This window comes from Callospermophilus lateralis, chromosome 17 (assembly GCF_048772815.1).
Source record: "Callospermophilus lateralis isolate mCalLat2 chromosome 17, mCalLat2.hap1, whole genome shotgun sequence".
NCBI lineage: Eukaryota > Metazoa > Chordata > Mammalia > Rodentia > Sciuridae > Callospermophilus > Callospermophilus lateralis.
Genome location: NC_135321.1, coordinates 17,018,214 through 17,043,768, shown reverse-complemented (window position 1 = coordinate 17,043,768; position 25,555 = coordinate 17,018,214). Strand labels below are relative to the sequence as shown.

General features: G+C 43.7%; 1 non-coding gene across 1 annotated transcript; it reads left to right on the top strand.

Annotated features, from left to right (window-relative positions):
• Positions 1 to 1,762: 1,762 nt before the first annotated feature.
• On the top strand, positions 1,763 to 1,835 carry Trnaa-cgc (transfer RNA alanine (anticodon CGC)). The gene has a single exon. It is a non-coding gene; the product is annotated as a tRNA-Ala (tRNA).
• Positions 1,836 to 25,555: the final 23,720 nt, after the last annotated feature.

Below are 25,555 nucleotides of genomic sequence, written 5' to 3'. Positions count from 1 at the left end.
TCCACTGTACATCGATGTATGTTTTCTTGTCATCTGAACCTACAGTGCTTAAAATTAATTCCACCCTGAAAGTTTTAAATATGGGAATCTTATGACAAATGAGATCATGTGGAGCCATGAAATTACAACAGGAGGGTGAGCTGTGAAATATCAGGTCCATCATTTGAAGCACAAACAGATTCGATCTCAAGAGATTGACAGCTTATCACTAAACTAGAAGTAGGAAAGCACCCCACCCAGTTCCTGCCACTGTCCACCCACCACCCATACATTGCTTTCCCTTGGGTTTCTTCTGTGTTCCAGGGAAATAGCATCTATCCTGCCAACTCTCCAGATTTTAAAACTATAAAGTGGTCTAAAAATGTGAAGAATTGGTATTCTTAGCCAAAGTCAAACCACCATTCAGTGACTCACAGAGCTGATATTTGCAGGGCTGGGGACCTGCATTAGTATTACAAATGACAGATACTCCTCAAAGACCAGGAAAATATCACAACATCATCATTCTGAGAAACTACGAAAGCCAATCCTCCTCTCCTAATCCCCAGTAAAACAAAATACATAGAAGTTTCAGCACTTATTTAAAAGAAGAGGGAGTTCTCAAATTACAGTTTTATGTTCCGAAACTTCATTTCAGGGTGGGGTTACCAGAAAAAAAATACAGAGCACACAGTTAAATTTGACTTTTAGATACACAACACATAATTTTTAGTGTCAGTCCCAAATATCACACTGGACATACTTATCAAAAATAAAAAAGGTCTGGGGACACAGCTCAGTGGTTAAGCACCCCTGGGTTCAATCCCTGGTACCAAACCAAAACCAAAACCAAAACAAAGAAATTGTTCACTTTTAAACTTGAAATTCAAACTTAATTGTGTGTACTGCATTTTTAATTGCTATATCTGGCAACCCTGACTCTGAGTCACTTGGATGGGTTTTGCAACGTTCAGGTGTTCCTAGACCCCTTACCTGGGAAGTCTAGGGACCTGAGTGCAATTTCTGCTTCTGTCAATTACTAGTTCAGAGACCTCAGGCAAGTTATAGTTCCACTATTGGAAAACAGAGACCAGTCAATCCCTACCCTACAAGACAGACCAGCTAGTGTGACCATGGAAAGGCAGCACTCTGTGAATGAAAGCAGCAGGTCTGTTTTGCTGAATCACCCTATACACATTATGGGAAAGAACGGTCCTGAGAATCACCAGACACTTCTTTTAGGTTCTCAAATCTAACCCATCATGTAGGCCAAGAGTCCACATCTGTGCCTGCCCGGCATGCACAGGAGCTGGATTAACGCCTACCCTCCACTTCTCAGCCCATTCCCATCCTCCCAGCCCAAGCCCCCAGGAGTTCTTCCACATGCCACAGCAGCCTCTGCACTGTTATCCTCCCCACTTCCCATCTTGTTCCCACCCCAATCCATTCTCCACATGGTAGTCTTGTTTATCACCCCAAACCAGAAGCCAAATTATATCATTACACTGCTTAAAAATCTGCTAATGGCGTCCATCAGGTCCTCCACAACTTGGCCGGGCCTCATCCATGCTCCTCAGCCCTCTCCCTGCACCCCAGCCATTCTGGCCTCCACATAGTTCTCAGAACACAGCACTAAGCATCAACCTCTTCAGGGTCTTGCACATAATGTCCCCATCAACTGTCCTTGGACAGGTGCCTTCTCATCCTTAGGTCTCAAGCATAGCCTCCTCCAAGAGACTCTCCTGGACCATTTCATTGTGACTTAAAACAAATAACAGGGGCAGGCCATGTAGCCCAGCTGGTAGAGTGCTTGCCTCGCATGCACAAGGCCCTGGGTTCAATCCCCAGCACTGCCAAAAAAACATGCAACATAAAATTTACCATTTAAACCATTTTAAAAAGTTGGTTATGATGCCACTGTCTCCACTATCCATCTTCAGAACTTTTTCATCTTCCCAAACTGAAACTCTGTATCCATTGAATAACTCCCCATATTCCCCAGTGCCTAGTAACCATTGTTCAACTTTCTGTCTCTACAAGTCTGGTTATTCCAGGCATCTCAGGTAAGAGGACTCATGCAATATTTACTTTTTTTGTGTCTGGCTTATTTCACTTAGCACAATATCTTCATCAGCATAATGCTTCATCCATGTAGCATGTATCAAAATCAACTTCCTTTTTGAGGCTGAATAGTACTCTATTGCATGATATATCACATTTAGTTTATCCATTCATCTGTCAATGGACATCTGGACTCTTCTCCACCCATTTTAAAGTAGGCCATTTTTATTCTGTTAGTAATATCATATTTTCCTTTAGTGCACTTATCACAGATTGATTCTAATATCCATTTCTTTCATATCCCTTTGCTCACTATTTTGTTCAACATCTATTCTTCTCTCCCTACCCCAACAACCCTGAGAACTCTGTTTGTAGGGAACCACTGTGCTGGTTTTGTTCAACATTGTATCTGCCACTAGCACTGGCACAGGGCCTGGAGAGTAGTGGGTATCCAATAAATAATTATGGAATCATTGGGTGAAAGAAAATCACGAGGCCACCAGAAAGCCAGTATCTTTAGATGACTAACAAACTCTGTGGACTTTGTAGTCAGTCCTGGCACTCCACAGCTGGGGGCCTGCCTGGGCAACTTAATGAGACCCTGTCTCAAAATACAAAATAAAAGTGGGGAGGGGGTTGTAGGCCCGTGGTAGAGCATCCCTGGGCTCAATCCTCACTACTGCCCAAAGCCAAAAAACCCCAATACTTAAAAAAGGATGACCAACATCGCACCTGAACTCTGTCAACAAGTTTTGTCTTAAAGGCTCATGTGAATGGAGATGGGGGAGGAAGCACCCCTTATTTCTAAGGGGTTGGGAAGAGCTTGTCTTTCCAATCAGGCAAAGAGCAGTACCTTCGAGATGCAGGAGGGGGGTTTGTCTTGCAGAGCTGCCTCCCTCCTCGGTGCCCATGGACCGCCTGCAAAGCACCCTCCCGCCAATAAAAGCACAGGTCTGTGCTTCCTGCAAACCATTCCCTTCTTCTAACAACCTCTCGCCCTGCCAAACTAGGAAGACACACTGATGATAAACACAGATAGGACTCCCTGAACAAAACCTTATATGTCTATTTCTGAGGAGCTTCTTTATGATCTATGGCCACCCATCTGAATGCAGCCCACTGAATTTATGGCATTCCAAGATTCAGATTTCTCTTTGCAATCCAGGCTCTGCCAGGTTATCTTTGGCCCCTCTCTTAAGCCACACCCAATCTGTCTGGAAATCCTGATGCCTTTAAAATCTATCAAATCAAATTTACATCTCTATCTATCTAGTCCCATAACCTGCCCCCCCATCCCCCATCTGAACCCCCAAGGCTGCTGCTCTGCTGGAAAATTCCATCACAGCTCTCCTGGTCTAGCCTTTTACCTGGTATCCCTGATCAGGAGCGTCTTCCTCAACCCCCACCCCAGTCCTACCCTACCTGCTGCTGCCTTTCACAAAACAACAAGGACCCTAGTTAGATTTCACCTCTCCAAAGAGCAACATCTGGCACCCTCCCTCTCCAGCTCACTCAAAGTCAAAGCCAAAGTCCTTACACAGCCTGGGAGGTCCTGCCCAATCCCCCACCCCACTCTGCTTTCCTCTTTTCCTTCTCCCTCCCTCCCCCACTCACTCAAGTCACAGCCCCCTCTGCTCATCAGACAAGCCAGGCACTCCCACCTCAGGACTTGTCCAAGTTTTCTCTCCGCTCTGCCTGGTCCACTCTGCAGATCTTCCTGGGCCACCCTTTCCTCTGAGTGCTTAGGGGTCACCCCTCTATTGACACTGCAGTGTGCTCCCTGTCTTCCCAGCATGTCTCAGAGCGTGCTGTATCATTTGCCTATTCATTATATATCCTTGTCTCCCCCATCTGTCACCCAAATGTGAGTAAGCCACCTGGGGACAGGCTCTCTCCTCTGTTCACTAGCACCTCCAGTACCTGGCACAGAGTGCAACCCTTACACGTCTGAGGGACATCTGACTGGCAGCTGCCTCAGTTTGTCTTTCAGACTTTGTAAGGGTTGGTGGGAGGGTGGGAGGGGCCTCCACCCTGGGAACAACCCAGGAGACAGGAAGTGTCATGAGAGAACTCCAAGTATGACAATTCCTAACTAAAACCTCAGGGTCCGCCAGTGTTCTTTTGCTTTAAATAGTCTTGGTCCAATTGATCTCAAGGATTCAGGACAAGGTAAGTGCCATTAGGTCACCCTTCACGAGGCCTGACATTCTCACACTGACCTTTGAGAGAATATTTACTTTTCTCTCTATAATGGAGGAAGCATAAGACTGATAAAAAAAAAATGTAAATTATCTTAAAAAAGTAGAGCTGCACAAAGTGTCACATGGCCCGATTAGCTATGTTAGCCCCAGGAGCCGTCTGTGGTTGTGATTAGCTTGAGGTTCGAAAGAGGAAGGGACACCCAGGGACGGTGGTACTTTAGGTTGAAGTTTTGTTTTTTTTTTTTTTAAGAAAACCCTGGGCTGGGGATGTAGCTCAGTGATACAGCATTTGTCTAACAGGCATGAGGTCCTGGGTTCAATTCCCAGTATGGAATAAATTAAAATCTTAATAAATAAATAAAACCCTACTCTCATTTATTTTATTTTTAAAGTTGTAGATGGACACAATACTTGTATTTAATTTATTTATTTTTATGTGTTGCCAAGGATCAAACCCAGGTCCTCTCGTGTGCTAGGCAAGCACTTTTCCACTGAGCTACAAACCTAGCCCCCAAATCCTGCTTTTCAAATGAGCAAATTCCCATTTGGCTAATTTTTAGGGCACTTAGGAGTATAAACTCATATCATAAACTTTTGTTTTCTAGAAAATACAGTTCAATTCCCAGGAACCCCCCCACTCCCCCCCACCCCCCAAAAATACAGGTTAAGAGGTTTATAACATGACAGACTGACATATAATTCCAATGGGCTCCTGGCTTTAAGCTGCCACACACTCTTAGGGGGATTCAATAGTTGGCAGGTCAGCCATGCTGCAGTCTACAACTGACCTTCTGCCTTGGAGCCTTAGATTGTCTTTTGTTATTGTTGTTTTTTTCAGCAACTAAATTTATTTTTTTATTATATTTTTTAATTTGATATTTTTAGTTACATATGACAGTAGAATGCATTTTGACATATTTCTCATACATAGAGTATAACTTCCCATTCTTGTGGTTGTACATGATACGGAGTTACACTGGTCATGTATTCATAAGTGAACATAGGAAAGTTATGTGTGATTCATTCTACAGTCTTTCCCATTCCCATCCCCCTCTCTTATTCCTATTCACCCCTGCCCAATCCAGTGAGCCTCCACTGCCCACCTCCCCCACCCATTGTAGGTTAGCATCTACATATCAGAGAACATTTGGTTTGGGGGGATTGGCTTATTTCACTTAGCCTGATAGCCTCCAGTTCTATCCAATTACTGGCAAATGCCATAATCTCATTCCTCTTTATGTTGAGTACTATTCCATTGTGTATATGTGCCACATTTTCTTTATTGGAGCCTAGCTTTAAAGCCATGGATTCTACCTTAAGGTGGAAAAGAATCTGACACCTAAGTATGCAATTAAAACTTTTTTTGAACTCTAGTAGGAAGTTTAGGATTTTTTTTTTTTTCTCCACCCTGGTATATCCTCTCCACAGGCAGCTGTGGTCTGTGCAGATGGCCAGGTACTGGAGCCATGTATCCCGAGCTTTCACACCTGCCCTGGCACATAGCAGCTGTCAACTTCACGGCAGGCCAGTTGGGTGATGGAGAGACAAATCCGTCACCTTACTAAGAGCAGCTTGAAAAGAAGGCACAAGGCTGTCCCTCTCGGGTCTCCAATACAGCCATTCTCCTGCAGTCCCCCAAGTTCTCTTCCAGCAGTTTTGGAGCAAAGTATGGAATTAAATACCACACGTCTCCATCCATCTAATTTATGAAAGATACATTTCTCCAGAGCTCCAAAACCCACATCAGCAAACAGATTCCTACATGTTCAGGTCGGCAGCAGCATTATTCCCAATCCTCAAAGACAGACAAACCAGAGCAGGCATCATTTGGATGAACGGATACACAAATGTCAGGTATAGAATGCTATTCACCCGTGCAGGAGAAGGAAATTCTGGAGCACGTGACAACGTGGATGAACCTTGAAGGCTTTATGCTGAAAACAATAAGTCAGTCTCAAAAGGACAAATATTATATGATTCTACTTAACATGAGGAACCCTAGAGTGATTCAATTCACAGAGAGAGAAAACCAGAATAAAGGTTAACAATTACTGGGAATAGGGTGAACTGGAAATTTCTGTTTAATAGGTATAGAGCTTCAGTGGGAATTTGAATTTTGGGAATTTGAAAAAGTCCTGTGAATGGACCCTGGTGCTGGCTGGTTGTCCAACACTGTGATTGCATTTAATACCACCAGACTGTAAACTTAGAAGTAGTTGAAATGGTAAATTTTGTTTTGTCTATATTTATCCACATTAAAAAAAAAAAAAAAAGCCTACCAGGAAATAAACTTCTGTAGTAACAGAGTGAGATCATGATGAATCCAAAGTTGTTCTGCTACCAAAAACAACAAAGATTTTTCACTTAATTCCCACAATCTCAGTGGTCTGATGACCCTTTCCTCCCACATACACATGGCTTTCTTGTTGAATTAAAATTTTTCGAGGTTTATTTAACAGCTGGCAGGGCCCGACTTAGAGGACCCACACATTTATTTTCCAATATAAAGACGGGGCCTATATTTCCCAGCATTAAATACACACAAACTGATCCATCTCCCCAGTGAGTAAATATTTAAGCCAGCCAAGTCACATGGCTATCTATTTTCTCAGGGAGAATGTGAAGCGATTCTTCTGGATCCACAGATCATGGACAGAGAAAGAATCGTTTTAATAGTTCACTGGGTCCTGAGAAGACAAAGTAAAGGTTTGTGTGCAAATCACAACACATCTCATAAAATAAATAGTGAATTCACCATACAGCAAAAATGGACTGTCAATACTGTGTGACATCGATGTTTGGTGCCTGAGGAGATCTGAGGAGAATCTTCTAGGTCAACTCAATTTGGATAAAGGTTAAAAATTTATTTTAATCATGCCATTTGCAGAAAGGTGGATGTAACTAGAAGATGTCTTGTTAAGAGAAATAAGCCAAAACACAGGAAGATAAGTGTCACATGTTTTCTCTCATATATAAAAACCAAAAAATTATAAAAGAAAGATAATGCAAAAGTAGAAAAGGGGGTATTAGGATAAGGGAAGAGGAAGAGAACTGGGGGGAGTGGGGAGAGAGGAGAAGGCAGGAGAGGGTCATAGGGAGGGTGGGTACTATCAAAACTTGACATGCACTTGTATGGAAATGTCACAGTGAAATCTATTAATTTGTACATTAATAATTATAATTCTGAAAATAAAATAAACCTGAAAGGTAAGTTTTAAAAGAAATAACGAAAGAAAGAAAAACTGATTTTGTGTGACCTCTGGCTTTCTTTTTTAATTTTTTTGTGGAGCTGCGTATCATACCCAGGGCCTCATGCATGCTGAACACACATTCTACCACTGAGCTACTCCCTGGCCACCAGCATTCACCACCCCCAACCAAAAAAAAAAAAAAAATTTCAAATATAACCCGTCCTAAATCAAACAAACTTCAACTCTAGTGAAACAAAAGCCACTCAGCAAAGAAACAAAGCCATAAAACAAGGGTCCTGTAAATAAAGACTGAAGCTACTAGTCAAAGGTCAGGCTCACTGCAGAAGCGCCAGGCTCCTCAGTCATGCCTGTGAGGAGAGAGTGAGTGGCTTTCACTACTGAAAGGCCTCCCAACACAGGAGTAACCTTCCCCTGCAGAAGTGCTTTTCCCACCCTGAGACCTTCTGCAACTTCTAAGCCCATCTCTGGACCCATTTAATGCAAAGGCAGTAGACTTAAGGACTGAAAATGAACATAGACTCTCAGAGCTAGAAGTGACCTCAGCAGTCGCCCAGGTCATAAGGCAACCATCCCTCCAAGCAGAGAGGACAGTGTCTAGGGCAGGAGAAGAGAGAGAACCTGAAACTGTATTTCTCAAAGAAGGAAAAAATAAACGTCTGTGAGCCTTCTGTGCCTTTTAGGAACCTCATAGGCTTTCCTAGAGAGGGAGGTAATTCCCTGACACAGTTGAAAGAAGGAGGAATAAATGAAACAGGCTTAGATCAAGGTTCTCCGTCATTAGCAACTCTTACCCAGGCTCCTCCATGAAGGAAACCCTGCAGAGAGGACTGTTGTGAAAGCCACAAAGTTCAGACGCTACTGAGTTTTCAACAGGGAACAGAATTTAACACCAGGAGCAGAGAGGATTAGGGAGAGGAGACAGGAGGAAGTGAGATGCTAAGGAGACCCAGCAGTGGTCTGTCTGTCCCCTCTGGGCAGGAGGAGGTAACCTTTCTTTGAGAGGGCAGCCAGGGCCCCTCATGGCTGTGACAGAGCTCCTTGAGCAAGCCAGACCTCCCAGCTGTCAGCCAGAGCTGCAAAACAATAGCATAGGTTTGGAGGCTTAGGACCTTGCCCCTACTCTGGGAAACTGTTTCTTAACAGTGCCTGGTGCAAAAGGGCACCAATGTTTGCTAAACAAATACTAATATGTAGAATGATTCCTGTTTCCTACGGAGCAAGGCAATGGCGTGGTGAGAGGTATTTGCTGAGCAGCAGCCGCCAGATGAATGATATTCATGACTACCTTTTATTAAGCTCTGGGCTCTCTCCTTTACCTAAAGTATCTCACTTGGAGCTCATCACATTGCCTGTGAGGTAATACTACTATTATGCCATTTAGAGACAAGGAAACTGAGGCTAGAGATTAAATAACTCACCCTAGGTCATACAGCTAGGAAGCCTGAGGCCTGGATCCCAGGCTGGGTCAAAGAATACAGAGACTTCACTGCCTCTGGACTCTGCTCTCCAGGACCAGTTGTCAAACACAGTTGCCATTGTGGATGGTTTGGGCAATAATGTATTTAAAAGAGAAACACAATTAGAAGTACTGAGAAGAGTACTAATACCTTCCCAAGTGTTCAGATGATAAAAAGTTTTTTTTAAGAATAAATATAAATTGTTATATGTGTGCATTTATATGAACATGCATACTTGTGTATACACACACATACACACGATATTTTTTCTAGAATCATCCCTCATAGAGTCGGTCTTCAGTGACAGAGCCTGTAAAGATCTTATGTTGGATATTTTAGCTGGACACAGGGATGAGAATTTGGCAGTAACTTGGTTAACAGAATGAAGAAGATAAACCATTTACTTTTTGTGTTATTCAAACTTTTCTGGGAGCAAATTAATTTTTACTTAATAAGTAGATAAAGACTTACTGGCATAAATACATTTGATCATATTGGACAATGCTAATTTTAAAAAAGCCTAAAAACTTACCAGATATCTAAAGACACTACAAAGAAAATCTTCCCGGGAGACCAATGTAGAAACAGATTCTAAAATCAAGTACTTAAGAAACTTCAATGATATCTCTCTTTGGAGATAGGGACATGAATGAACACACTAAAACTTGTTTCCATCCCTAAAGAGGAGGTTCCTCTATATCTATAAGTGCAGAGGCTTCTTTTACAATGACTTTAACTACAGAGCAAAGGCAACTAGTAAATTGAAATCTTTCTAAAGTTACAAGGATCACCCACATTCTACAACTACTGCTTATGAAAAACTAAAACCGATTTAAATTAATGAGGCAATAAAATATTTCAAAAGTGCCAATATGTGTGGTTAGAAGTGCAAGGCTCTAGGTTCAATCCCCAGGACCCCCCCCAACACACACACACATACAACCTGTGCATGATGCTATTTTTAAAATAATATTAATCTAATAAAGAGCAACACTCAAACACCCCAAGAAACTTTCACATGTTCTCTCATTAAGTTAATCACCCCAAAAGATTGATGATACCTCCCCCTGTCCCAAAGAATAAACAGGCAGAAAAAATTAGGGAATCCCCCCAAGGTTAAACATTTAGTAAGTAAAAGAACTGGAATCTGTGGAATTCCAAAGCCATGTATTTTTTCACTACTCCTTGCTTTACAAGGAAGAGGAAGGAGGGATGGATAGAAGGAAAGAAGGGAGAAAAAAAAGGGAAAGAAACAGTCCTGGCTGCTTTGCTATTGCACAAGGCCCGGTTTAGGATCCCAGAGGCCGACACAGGCTGAACCTGGAATCATTCTCAGGAAGGTGCCTCACAGAGGAAGACTTCTTTACTGAATCATTATTTTAAATCCTCAATCTAAAACAACCCAACAGAACAAAATCTCCCACTTCCATCACTAAGAAATAATAACAAGTGAACATGGGTATGAATTTCCTTAAAATAAAAATCAGAAGGAAAGCCTTAACAGAGTCGACCCTAAGCTCACACAGGTGGCATCTGGTCTGGCTGGGAGGTTGTTTGCCTCTCAGTAACCTACACAAAGAACCACTAAAAATTATCCAAGCCCAGCGACTAGACAATGACAAATTAACAAAGCGGATAGGGTTTCTCTCCCAAAATCAGAACAAGGAAGCCTCCACTACATAATAAAAATCATTAGGAGGCTTCAGAGGAGTAATTGCAGGCAGGCGTGACTTCTCCCCAGAAATTAATCAGCTAATAACCATTCATCATCTTCTGCGCAGTATATGCATTTATAATAGGGCTTTAAAAGGTCTACAACAATAGACTCAGAATTAATGAAAGGCATTTTAGGCCTAACCCAGAAATACTCCTTAGACGATGAAAATTAGAGCTTCTACGTCCCATTTCGTGCTGTTTTCCTTTTTATATGAGCTTCTGTTTCCTATTCACAGACTTTATCATGGTTTGTAGCTTTTGTTCCTTAAAGCAGTTAACCTCCGTCAGTAACCTTCTGTGTGCTGGTAACTGATGGTAAATGGTCTCCCAACACTCCACTAGCACTGTCCGGCTTAATTCTCGGAGGGAGTGCGGGGCACAATTTTGAAGGCAAGGCAACCAGTGAAGGGAGCGAATCCTTTCACGCCAACAAGGAGGGCAGTTTCCCGGAGAGGAATTCACTGGTGGCCGAGCTACCCAAGAAAGGGTAGGAGACCGCCGTCGGCTCTGCGTGCAGGCCGAGGGGACTCGCTGAGCGTGAATGCAGCCCGGGTTCCTTTTACTTTGGCGTGTTAATTCCCCTGCCCCGTTTTCGCATCCTCTCCGCACCTAGTCCTCCGCCTAGGCGGAGTCCGGGGATTTGTGCTTCGAGCCTCCCCGGGCGGGGATTATGCGCTCACACCTCCCTTGGAGAAACTGGCCGGACACTTCAAGGTTTTTCTTTCCTTTGGGCAGGGGAAGGGGATTAGAGCTGTGGGAGGTTAAAGCAGTCGCTTTCTCATTGACATCTCCCGCCGCCGCCCAACGAGTGGCCCCTTCCCAAGCACAGAGATGACAGCGCCAGACGTCAAACTGGGGAGGGAACGGGATGGCCCGCGGCAGTGCCAGGGAGCTGGCGGACCTACCCTACGGCCACCAGAAAGAAAAACAGCAGTCCTTTTCCCCATCGCGTCCCCCACCTCGAATTAAAACTCATTAAAACTCAAGAAAAATGTCAAGGGCTGGGGGTACCTGGCCCTGAAGCAGGAGTCGCGGAGGCGATCGATTTCACCCCCACCTCCATCCCTCTCGCAGGTGCGGCGGAGGCTTGATACATTTGGCCTTAAATTCAGTTTCTAAGCCATCTGCATCCGCCCCAGGAAGGCATCCCTGCAGAATGCGACAACTGGGTACTCCCAGAGAGGGGGCGTCCACTGCAGGGCAGCCAGCGGCACTCCAAAGCCCTGGCTGACTTAACACCTCGGAGCTCAACCCCGGGCCGGCGGCGTTTGGCAAACCAATGAAAAACTCTAACAGCTTCCGCAAGTTCTCGCCTCGGGAGAGGTGAAAATCCCAAGGACCTCTTCACAGAGGAGTCTGCCTTTCCCGAGGGTGCGAAGGCTCCTGGCACCCCCAACACAAATCCCACCCTTGCAGGCTCGGAAGTCCAGGGGGCCGACAGCTGCTTTCACCGCATCTGGGATCCCTGGAGTCTGCTGGCCCGGGGACCACCATCCGTGCCGCGGGACCGTGGCAGGCTGACGGGATTGGGGAGTCCGGGGGCCACCGGCGCCGCGCTCCTCTTACCTAGCGTTCGCTGGGCCCCGGTTGGGGCATCCGCCGGGTGCGCGCCTCTCCAATCCTCGCTGCGCACCTGGCCGCCGCCCGCCCGGCCCCAGCCCTGCAGCCGCGCTAGCGCTTCATGGCGCACGGGGGCTGGCCGGGGGCCCTGGGAAGCGTGTCCAGCTGGCGGCGACTCCTCCGGCTGCCGTGGCTCGCCAATGGCTCCCGCCTTCCCCCGCCCCGCGTCAGTGCGCCCTTCCTCTACGGCCGCCCTTTTCCCCTGGCTCTGCCGGACCGGCCAAACTGGTTTCTCTGCTCCAGGGAGGAGCCTCTCGTCTCCCTCCGGCAGGCGCAACCGCGGCGCTCGGCTGGGGATGAGGCTGAAGCTGAGGCTGGGGCTGGGGCTGGGGGCGGGCCAGGCCGTCTGCCCTTCCTCTACCCCTCCCACAGGCGGCCCTAGGGTTGGCAAAGGCGGCCCAAGTCGAGTCTTGCGTCCTTCGTGCGTCCCGGCGGCAGGTGAGCACCCTGACGGTGCCCGGAGCGCGCCCTCCCGCTTCTCCTAGGCTGTGACTCGGCTGCTGTCGCTCACTGTACCCCAGGCGCTCCAGTCCCTGGGCTGCAGTCACCACCCCGCCCCATCAATTCCGCGTCACTTTCCCGCCCTCTGCCGGCTTGGTCACAGCTTGGGGTCGGTGACCGCGCCAGCCTGGAAAGCTGGCGGGGCCTCCGCGCCCAGGACCTGAACTCCCTCTGTAAGGGGAGCCGTGTTCCCGGACCAGTCACCCAGAGCGCGTCGCGGTTCGCCGCGCCAAGGGTAGGAGTAGAGAGGACGCCGAAAGACGTGGAGACAACTTTTCCTTTAATTGCAGCAAGTGGACTAGACTCTACTGAGACCAAAGTCGCTCGGAGTTAAGGTGCTGTGTGTGAACCACGCAATGTAGTTGGTGATTTTGGATCTGCCTGCCTCCTTCGTTGCTGGTTGGTGTTTGTCGTGTGAATCGTGCCTTCCCGCAGCAAGTACAGTTCACGCCTTACACCGGTTAACTCCCGTTTCGCTAGGTTCTTACTGTGCACTTGCTATGGACAAGTCACTGGTATCAGAATCTAGGAAAGTCAATGGTTTGAATTTGCTTAAGGGCTGAGGATGTAGCTCAGAGCGCTTGCTTAGCGTGGCCGGGTTCAAGTCTGAGCGCTGCAAGAAGAAAAATTACTTACAGTGCTGTAAAGGAGATAGGTCTCCTGGACAAATATCAGTTACCTGCAAGTCAGAGAGGCTGACTTCCTGCCTTAGTACAAGCTCCCAACTGGTAGCATTAAGGAGGCTTTTACTGAGGAGGTGAAACCTACAACTTTAGGGATGGAAGCTGGGTGGAGAGGGCTGTTCAAATGCCCACTGACTGATCCAACTCATATTGTTAAGCTCAAAACTGCCCCAGGGTTCCTTTTCATCTGTCGCATTGATCTTTGGTGTTGCTGGTTAGTCTTTTTCTCTCTCTTCATTTGTAAAATGAAGTTGTACTAGATGATCTCAAGAAGTTCCTTCCAGCACTTATTTTCTGAACCTAATAACTGAGCAAAAGGGCTGAAGCAAGAGAACAGAGAGTTCAGCGACAGCGGAGTGCACAGGTCTGTTGGCAGTGTGGTGGTGAAGGATGAGGCCACGCTGGGCCCCAGCACCTTGAGTGCAAGGCTCAGGAGTTGTCTTGGTAGTGTGGGTGACCACTGAAAGTTCATGACCACTGCAGTGACATGATCAAGGTTGCGTTTTAGAGAAACCTTGAGTGAAGATGACCATATCACCTGGGAGTGAAGATGACCATATCACCTGGGAGACTAGTTTAGCAACATAAAGTGGGTCTGAAGGGGGCTGCCAATGGAAGGCAGGAGGAGGAGATTCAACCCACATCACTGGAGAGAAATGGGCAGGGAACTGAGTGGCCCAAAATTGTGACCAACTGGCAGAAGGGAGCCTGGAAAATGAGTCAAATTCTCAAGATTGGGTGAAGGCATGGTAAGAGGGGCAGAGGCAGAATGAAGAAAGCCATTAGGAAGCTCTGCCCCCGTGGGAGAAAAGACCAGCAAACCTGCAACTATAGCAGGCAATGGAAATGGCTCAGTGGTAGACCATTTATCTAGTGTGCACAAGGTTCAGGGTTTTTTCCCCAGCAACCACCCACCCAAAAGAGAGAACTCCAAATTAAAAGAGGGATCTTCTTCTTGCAGCTTCATTTAGAGGTTTTCAATCTGTGTAAGAAAAGGTTGCTTAGAAGAGAATACACTGGGATACAGTCAATCCACACCTCAGAGCAGCTACACCCCACCCCAATGGCTACTTTTAACATGGCTGTGCAGACACCAAAGATTTCAATCTAGGTTTCTCCTCCCCTTCCAGGCTACAGTGGAGGGGAGGTGTGGATATTCTTTCAAAGATTAATTCATTCAACAACTATTTGTTGAGTACCTACTATGTGCCAACACTTTCTGGTTGCTTAGGTACATCTGAACCAATAAAAAAAAAAAATGTTATCTTAAAAGATAGAAAGTGCTTTGAGAAAATAGAATAGACCTGATTGGGAAGGAACCCTGAACAATTCTTCTTTGGGGGTGTTAGGAAAATTCCAGCTCACCTGAAGTCCTGTCTCTTGTCCCCTTGTCCTCTCTGAAAGGACATGCAAAATTTCGGAGTGCCTTGTCTGGTCAATCATTGAAATTATCTCATGCATGCAGCAAGGATTAATTTTGAAATGTCTTTCATGAGTCACTGAGAGATGGCTTCTTTGTCTTGGCAGAGCCTCTATCTCACCTGCCTCAGCAATTCTTTCTCAGTGTTCTCCAGTGAGACTGGACAAGCAAGCACTCTGGTGTTATTTAGATGCCTCTCCCATTCAGTAGTCTACGCCTTGCAAGCTGCTGCGGGAAACTGAGATTTAGCAGAAGCAGCCATTTCTAAAAGAATGCCGCAATGCTTTTAAGCTTTTGTAGTTCATAATTTCCTAGAACTTTTTTTCTTTTTCCCCTTTTCTTGGCAACATATGCACATTTACATGAGGTGGATAAAAAGGCTGGGGTGATTGCCAAGAGAACTACTTCAATTTTACTGAAATTTTTTTCTAGAATTTTTTTTTCTTCTGCAAGATAAGAGCTGGGGATAAAAGATGAACTGAATGGGAGGTGAGATTACCTGTATTCAGTTGTTTACTAAGCCCATTGGTGATTTAAGCTAAATCATTTAATGCCAATGGAAAGATATTTGGGCCCACTAAGTGCCATTGTTAACCCTAAGGTGGCAGTCAAGATTAACTCAGTTGCTGACCGATGTGATTCTGCAATCTGTATTTGGGGTAAAAATGGGAGTTCATAATCCACTTGAATCTAATATATGTAATATGAGATGTCAAGAGCTTTGTAATATTTTGAACAACCAATTAAAAAAAAAACTCAGTTGCAAGTTGAATTCTTCATAGCCATTGCCCAGACCAGTATAGGAATTTTATTCTTTTGTTTTATGGGGTGCAAGGGATTGAATCCAGGGTTTCCTACATGCTAGGCATGAGCTCTTCCTTTAAACTATACCCCAGTTCCAAGTATTTTTTTCTTCTGGTAATATAAATTGAACCCAAAGACTCACTCATGCTAGACAAGTGCTATACCACTGAGCTACATCCCTAGCCCTTTTTATTTTTATACTGAAATAGAGTCTCACTAAGTTGCCTAGGATGGCCTCAAACTTTTGTGATCCTCTTGTCTAGTTTCCTATGCCTGGTCAGTTCAAAAATTTTAAATATAGAGGTCATTTCTTACATGAACCTATCTTTGCAATGGTTGGTATTTTAAGCTTCAATTCTGTGTGCTTCCTTTAAAATGGTATTTACAAATGATAGATACAGATGATATATTCTGTTCTCTTTCACAAATAATTTCCCACATTTCTCCTGATGACGTAAACTTTCTACTCCTTTACCACTATTTTTTTGTAACTAGCATTTAAAAAAAAACCATATATATTAGATTTCATGCTTGATGCAGTGGTGCATGCCAGTAATCCCAGCTATTCAGGAGGCTGAGGCTGGAGAATCACAAAAGTTTGAGGTTAGCCTGGGCAACTTAGTGAGATCCTGTCTCCAATTTTTTTTTTTTTTTTAAATGGGCTGAGGTGTAGCTCAATGGCAAAGTGCCTATTTAGCATGCATGAGGTCCTGATTTTAAATCTCCAGTACTAGAAATAAAATTAAAATAGATAATAAAAGAAACACTAGTATTCAGGGAACTAAGTGTGTCTCAGTTATTTTGGCAATGGTCCAGGCTTAGAATGCATGAGATGATGTTGAGAAAGGAATTAGTCCTGAGTATTCTATTAAAAGTCATTTCTCTTTCATAATCATAAATATATAAATGTGTAGAATTCATATACAGTTCTTCTTTTCTATAAGGAAGAGATTTAGTAAACCATTATTGTCTGTGTGGAAATGTAATGAACATTAGATTAATCTGGAATTGATTATATAACATCAGTTAAACTTACCATTATTAATTCAACATTTACTTAAGAATTTCCAAACTATATTATGATCATCATTAGGACATGTTGCCATGTTCTATAGTTATAAACAATCTGTCATATTATCTGGTGTTCTGTTTTCATAAGTTTGCATTATATCACGAAAACATATTGACCTTCATCTCTCATTCTTTCTAAGCTACTTCTAATGGTCCCCAGGATTTTTGTAAAACTTTTTTATTTGTTCTTTGTAGTTATATGTGACAGAATAATGTATTTTGACATATCATTCACAGATGGAATATAACTTCCCATTATTGGGATTGTACATGATGTGGAGTTTCACTGGCTGTGTTTATATATGAACATAGGAAAGTTATGTCCAATTCATTCTACTGTCTTTCCCATTCCCATCCCCCTCCCTTGCCTCCACTCCCCCTACCTCTAATCTAGTGAACCTCCCCTCCTCCTTCTTCCCAACCGAGTTTGAGTGAGCATCTGCATATCAGAGAGAACATTTGGCCTTTGGGTTTTTTTTGGATTGGTTTATTTCACTTAGCATGATAGTCTCCAGTTCTATCCCTTTACCAGAAAATGCCATAATTTTATTCTTCTTTATGGCTGAGTAATATTCTATTGTGTATATATACCACATTTTCTTTATCCATTCATCCGTTGAAGGCACCTAGGTTGGTTCCATGGCTTAGCTATTGTGAATTGAACTGCTTATAAACATTGATGTGGACACATCACTATAGTATGCAGATTTTAAGTCCTTTGGGTATAGACTGAGGAGTCCGGTAATTGGGTCAAATGTTGGTTCCAGACCTAGTTTTCTGAAGAATCTCCATCCTGCTTTCCAGAGAGGTTACACTAATTTGCAGTCCCAGATGGTCTCCTGTTTAAGCTGCTAGATTCTGAATAACAATGGGTTATTCCCTTAGCTTGAAACATCATCCCCCATCTGTCTAATCCTTTCATCCTTCACATCTTCATTCCAAGGGGGCTTCTTTGGGGAAAGCTGTGCCCTGTATCCCCCAGATGGCAGCCCCCCACCCCCTCTTTCTAGCATGCAACTCCAGGGAAGCTTCCCATTGTCTTTCCACTGTCCACCTGCCTCACTGCCCCCTGCCCAGTGAGCCCTTAGAGGCCCAATACTGAGTCTTATTCTTGGTCTCTCTCAGCATGGAACATGGCTCGGATACCATAATTCTTAAGGAATAAATGAATGGCTGGCATAGTTGTAACGCTCCATAGTTGTGTTATTTTCTCTTGCTGAGGTTTCTTTATCACCTGTAATTTATTGGGCATTTAGCATTTACCAGACTGGCTTTTGGAAATATCTCATTAATCACAACCCACCCTTACCTTAAAGCCTTCTCAAGGTCCCCTTTCTCTCTGATTCCTGTCATTTTGCAGGTTGATTGGCCACTGTTTACTTCTTTCATTCTAGAATCAATGTGTCTCTAGTACAAGAACAGTTTTTATTTTATTAGAATTCAGGCAAGAGAGAGATTGGTCGCTGTCACTGGAGCAATAAAAAGAACAGTATTCCAATTCCTCCACAGAGGAGCCTCTGTGTGCAAGAACTTCATCTTCCTTATTTCCTGAACTTCCAGCCTGCATGAGTGATTGTCCTCCTCAGTTAAAGAAAAGCAAATTAAGTACAAAATAAAACAATAAGAAACAATTGTCCCTTTATCACATTAGCAAAGATATTTTTTTCTAAGACTGATGTTGTACTCTCTGAAGATATGGAAGGAAAAACCAATTCAAACTCAGAATCGGTTCTTCCTACTCTCACAACACAGATTATTTCTGATAACAGATATATGAGGTTTCCCCCCAACATCAGCAAGCAATCAATTTTGCAGCAGACACCTGCTAGGGGGGTCCCCTTATTCAGTTCAATTCTGTCACTGTCTACCAGGAGGTAGCACCAGATTCTCCAGGTTAAGGGACTCAGTCCCCAAGACTGCCCCTCACTCCCACTAACTTCAGGTTGAGCAGCTATTCATTGGCTGCTCTTCAGATTCTACTCATTTGCTTGAGTGACTTTCAAAATTTAGGGAAAAATTTCATTGACAGGTTTATTATAAAGAATACTATGAAGGATACAGATGCTGAGAAGCACAGAGCAAGGTGTGGGGAAGGGAGCTGGTATGCCCTCTGCAAGTGGGTGCACCACCCTCCAGCATCCTCTGCAAGTCCAGCTCTCTGGGAGCTCTCCTACCCGGGGAAGGCTTTGGTTGAGCCTTCATTGTGTGGGCATTACTGAAGCATAGATAACCATATAGAAATGTCACTGTATAGAAAGGGTATGAGCTAATGCTGATAACCTGAGTTGGGACGCCCGGCCATGCTTGTCTGTTCAAATTCTTCTTGGCCTCTCTGTGCAGCATTTCTTCCAGATGGTTCTGGAAGTGAGGGGTTAGGACCCCCTTCTGAAATGAGGGTCTTATGCTCTCTCAGGAATGGTAGGTCAGAGAATTTCTTTAGGGCCACTGCCAAGATAGAGAAATGGGGAAATATTAGAGTGTCTATGAACTTCCTTGGGGAAGGGGCAATTCTAATTTTTATGAACTGCCTTGGGGAGGCAGTTATAAGCCAGGAACTGTGGACAACAACCGAGAAATAGATACATGTGTCATAGCAGCATGGCCAAACATAGAATCTACCGTCTTCATTTCTTGCTCTGGAGACATTCCAAGCAGTGGTCTCTTTTCCTTGTGTTCAGGACAGACAGATTGCTGTCCTATAAGACCACCCTTGGCCATCATCTGAGGATCCCCTTTCCCTCTCTTCTCTCCACATCCTTTTTGTTTTGCTTGCTAATTCTAAGGGCGTGTCTGAAAAACAGAACATGAGGCAGAAATTTTTTGAGGCCTACCGTATTGACTAGGATGCCTTTCAACTACAAATAATGGTATTCTGGAATACAGATGGGAACATTACCAGTGTCATTATTATTACTACTCTTATTCTGTCACCTCAAACTCTCTGAAAGTGCAGAGTTCAAAATTGGGTTGGTGGCCCGATGATGTGAGCAGGACCCAGAAACTTTTTTTTTTATACTTTTGTTCTTTCATCACAACAATGGTGATGGTGATGTCTCCTCTTCAGAGCACAAGTGGCTACAGCTGTTGGCAAGTTTCAGTTGCCAGAAACTGGGTCACATTTGCTGATCCGTGCTACATGGAAGCCTGGGAGAGTGAGCTGGGAGAAGGCTGGAGAATCTGCAGCACTTTCAGCATCTATTGTAGGAACTGATCTCTTTCAACAGGGAAGAATTGAGAGAATGGGGTTCCATAGGGCCTATTTCATCATGTGTATCCTAAATGTTTTTATTTTACTTTCATAATTTGGCTAGAATTCTAATAGATTGGAAAGCATTTTATTCTATGTTTTGAAGACATGTTTTCATGATGTTCTGGATTCTGTTGTTATGGTCAGATGCTTGATGTTATTCTGATTCTCAGTCCTTTGTATATGACCATCTTCCCACTTTCTGGAAGATTTCTCTCTGGTTCTAAAATTTTACTGTAATGTATCTTAGTGGAGGCATGCATTAATTTTTCTAATTAAAAAGCAGTTTTTATACAATTTTTATACTGCATTTTACTTATTTTTGGTACTTGGGATTGAACTCAGGGCACTTTACCACTAAGCTACCCCCCCCCCAGTCTTTTTAAAAATTTTTTAAATTTTAGAGAGGGTCTGGCTAAGTTGCTTAGGGCCTTGCTAAGTTTCCAACACTGGCCTCAAACTTGGAATTCTCCTGCCTCAGCCTCTTGTGTTGCTGAGATTACAGGTATGTACCACTGTATCCAGCTATACTGCATTTTTAAACAACAACCAAGAATTTGTACCTGATTTGTATTTCTCATTCCCATTTACTTTTATCCAACTACAGTTGGCCGGAGGCAACCTTGACAGCAATGAAACATCTATCTCTTCCAGGAGATTCCCCTTAGGAGCCCTTCGTTCTCTCTGGAACCTTAGTCTTAGCCTCCTATACTGGAAACCTCATGCCTATCATCCTTTTCAGATTTCTTTACATGCTAAACTGATGGAAAATCACAGATTTTTACCTTTTACATTCAGGCTTCCTGTAGTCTGATAAATTAATTCCCAATAAGGTAGTAATAACTTAAAGTACATTCATGAGCCCTCCTTGTACCAAACACATAGGCACCTAGTCACTGTCTTCCATATTTTTATTCCAAATGAGATAGTGAAAGGTGAAAATTTCATCAGCTGTGGTAGCACACATCTGTAATCCCAGTGACTGGGGAGACTGAGGCAGGATGATTACAAGTTCATGGTCAGATTCAGCAATTAAGTGTGGCCCTAATCAACTTGGCAAGATCCTGCCTCAAAATAAAAAATATAAGAAGGGCTGGGGATGTGGCTCAGTGGTTGAGTGCCCCGGAGTTCAATACCCAGTACCAAAAAAAAAAAAAAAAAAAATGTTTGTGTTTAAAGTTCTGAAAGCAGACAGATCAGGCAGCCATGTTTAGTGAGGCTTTTAGCTACTTCAAGTCCTGGAGGGAAGTGGAAAGTCAAGTATGGAAGGCAGGAGAGAACAAAGAGAGCCAGGGGTGTCAAAATAACCCACTCTGGACATGGTGGCCCATTCCTGAGGGAACAACATTAATCCCTACATGAGGATGAAACCCCAAGACCAAGCACCATTGGCAATTCAAGTTCAACATGAGTTTTGGCAGGAGTAGATCACATCCAACCACAGGACAGAACATCTAGAATTCAAGAACAGCCCTTAAGGACATGAGGTAGAGCTAACTACTAAAATTTATAATATATACAGAATGACTATCTTTTGAATTAAGGGTCTGCTCTTGTGTACAGCTCATTGCTCCAATCTGCTTTTCCCCTTATGTTGAAGACATTTCTAAGATGGTCCTCATACCCTCAGGTATTAAGAATTCTAGCTGTCTCCTGCCCCTATTCACAAATGGAAGTAAATCCCGGTATTTAAAACTGACACACTGTCCCCAGAGGCCAGTTCACCTGTGCTCACACACAGGTCTGGGCGGGCACCCGGCATCCTGGTGTGCTTCATTGGAAAGCAATTTTTAAATCCACTTGTTTCTAAATCTAAACCATCTGTGACATCTAATTGTGGAGCAGCTAATCAAGAATTTCTCAGATTCCATCTTGTGAGTCACAGCTTACTGTGCTTCCCCAGTCCCGAGTGCTTCAATCCTGGGCAAGCATAATTCCCATGACTCACTTGAAATAAATTAATTTCTCAAATGTGGGCAATCAAATGCTGGCAGGTGATGTGTCTGCTGCATAGCCACAGTTCCAGCAGTGCTGAGGGATGGTGACACCTAAACAATGGTTTTCAAACTGTTTTATATTAACTTTTTTCAGTTTTTTTTAAAATTAATATCTCAAAACTGGAGAGTCATATGTAAAACATATTGAAGAAATTGATATGTTTAAAGCAACAGAGGGGCAAGTACCCAGTAGCAGGTTAACCATGAACCTAAGGACATTTAAACTTCAGGGATCTTCCAAGATCCTGTGCCTAATTTTTTATTCTTAAGTTTTAGATATATTTTTTATTTTTTTTTTTTGCTTTTAAAAAATTCCTTTCTGGGGCTGGGGATGTGGCTCAAGTGGTAGCGCGCTCACCTGGCATGTATGAGGCACTGGGTTCGATCCTCAACACCACATAAAAATAAAAAATAAAGATATCGTGTCCAACTAAAAAAATAAATATTTTTTAAAAATTTCTTTCCTCATTTGTGTAAACTTCAGGCCCCCTAAAACCTGGTTTCACACCTGCCAGGGTCCAGGGTCTCACAGGTGCCTTCCAACACTCAGCCTTGATCCTTCATCCCCTGAGGCACATTGGACTCTCCTTTAGGGTGTCTCCCATCCATTCCTTACTGAGAAGCCCTCTGGCAATCTGGGCCTGCCCAGCTCTGTTCCCTGACCCACCTTCTTCAAACAAGGACATCAGTGGTTGTGATGGGACTGCCATCTCCCGTCCCCTGTTCCAGTGTCTCCTCTTCCTTTATTTATTTATTTTTTTTTTTTTAGTATTTGACAGACACAACATCTTTGTCTGTATGTGGTGCTGAGGATCGAACCTGGGCCGCACGCATGCCAGGCGAGCATGCTACCGCTTGAGCCACATCCCCAGCCCTCTCCTCTTCCTTTAGATGAAAGAGAAATGGCAGGTTCTAGCTCTGCGTTAGCATTTCCATGGTTATCTCTATTTTAAATAGACACTGGTGTTTTATCTCAGTGGTGTGACTCTCCAGTGGTGGGATTTCAGGCAGCAGCTGCTGTCCATCATCTCTGGGGAGAAAGGGTCCCTCCTGAACTCTTTTTTTTCGAAGTTTTTATTTAATTTATTTTTTTATTAGTTGCTCAAAACATTACAAGGATCTTGACCTATCATATATCATACATTTGATTCAAATGGGGTATGAATTCTTATTTTTCCCACGTGTACAGATTGCAGGATCACATTGGTTATACTGTCACGTTTATACATACTGTTTATTTTTGCAATACACATACTTGTTTACAAAATATTACAAAGACTGGAAAACTCAACAATCAGCAAATAATATAATTAAAAATTAACAAAACACATAAACAGGTATTTCACTGAGGAGGATAATTAAATGGCAAATAAGCATATGAAAAAATATCCAGCATTATTTGTTGTTAGAGAATATTACATTCCCCCTGAGCTCCTGAAGCAGGCATTATTTCAGAAACCTACAAAGCACAAGGGGCCACTACCCATTGTTTCAGAAGAAACAGACCCCCTAGGTGGAAGGACACCGGAGACCTGTCAACACAGCCCTCAGGAAATGTCATCTGCATTCCCACAGCTGTCAAACTGAAGCCCCCACATGTTGGAAGGGCACCTGCCCACCTTGGAAGAGTGTCTACTTCATGCTTTGAATACAGCCCTTGCTGCTCTGCCTCTGCAACTTATTTTTTAAATGAACATGTTTCTTTTTCTTCCTCTTTCTCTGCCTTTCCTTAATCTCTCCCCCTCCCTAATCTCAGGGGAAACAGGGTTATCTTTCTCTCCCATTTTAGGTAGATTTATCTGTCCTTGAGTACACACCCAACATAGGAATGAAGCAATCCAAACTTTGGGGATCTCAGAAATTATTATCTCCCAAATTAACAAGTGAATTACAACTTCAAACACAGAACACGTGAAATGTAGCCTTTGAGTCACCTCTTTAAAAGCCCCCTGTTCCCGCTGATGGGCAGAATAACAACCTTTGGGACAGGAGTCCCCTGTGTTTCTCCTTTGCTAGCAAAGAAATAAACCTTCTTTTTCCTTTTTCTCAAAACTGTGTCCTCATTATTGGACTGGCATGGGGACAAAGACTGAGCTTTCAGCAACAACCTCATTATACATTTCCAACTTCCTCCAGGTCACAGACCCTGTATTATTGGGCCCGGTAGTGTGCTCAGCTAAAGGACCTCACATCCAATTTCCCTTCAGGTGATGTGGCCATGTGGACAAGTTCTGATCAATCCGTGCAGGCAGAATGTTACAGGAGATTTCACAACGATTCAGAAAACTTCCCCTTTTCTTTGGTGTCCTGGTCAGCAATGTGATCATGATGGCCAATGAGCTGGCTGCTGTATTGGATCTGAGGGGACTCTGCAGATAGAAGCTATTTGCTAAGGAGGGTGTGAAACCGCTGTTGACCGGTGACGAGTTCTTGCTTCCCCAATGTTGAAGAATAACACCAAAGAAGCACGCTGAGGCAAGGTCAGAATAGAAATTAAAAGTTTATTAAAGGACAGCAGAAAAGACTTCTCCCGGAGGAAGAAGGGGACCCAAGAGGTGGAATCCGTGGAAGTGCGGTTGTTTCCCCTTTTTATAGTTTTGGTGATGGAATGTAGGTTGGAGGGGTTAGGACACAGGTGGGCCCAATCATCACCTTTTGGGATGGGCTTATCATTTCTCTAGGATGGGCTATCTCCAAATCTGTTGGGGGCTGTTTCCTGAGCTCCATTAACATTTCTTTGAGGTGGACTTTGGCCTAGGGCCTTTTCAGGACTTCACTAACATTCCATGAGTTGTCCTGCGTTTTCCCTGAGTCATTCCCAGCATGGCCTCCATTTTAGATTTCACTCGATATTAGACCCGATTTACCTAACTACACTGACTACCTAATTTTAAATCTGGCTTCAGCTAAAAACAAAATTCACCTGAGGCCAAGCACCTGGAATAGCATATACCTGGAATACCAGAGACTCTGGCGGGCCAAGGAAGGAGGATTGCAAGTATCAAGCCAGCCCGGGCAACTTAGTGAGACCGTGCCTCAAAATAAAAAATAAAAAGAGCTTGGAATATAGCTTAATGGTAGAATGCCCCTGAATTCAATCCTCAGTCCTAAAAAACAAATGTACCTGATGACATTATGGTGACACTATCACCCTAGGCTGCCTCATGTGGGCTTGCTCCATGAAAAATACGAAATCTTCATGTATTTAAGCCACTCTAAGTTCACTGTCACTCATAGATGAATACGATTAACCCACTGATATAATGGTAAACTTTCCACATTACAAAGAAAGAATTCAGCAAATGAAAACAGATTAAAGTCTATGAGGTAGAAACAACCTTAAAACTTTCAATCACCCATCCACTTTATCCAGAGGACACTGAGGCCCTGAGGGGAAGGAGTGGTGAGCAAAGCAAAAGGGACAATTTCTGGGGCCCTGGCACAGCCCACTTTGCCCTTTTAAAGTGGAGGCTGGTACAAGTGATTCCAATTAAGTGGAAATGCTTTGCAGCTATTTGAAACACTAGATGACACTGAAGCAGATGTAGGCTTTTGGAATATTCAGAGCTTTCAGGAAACCAGAATA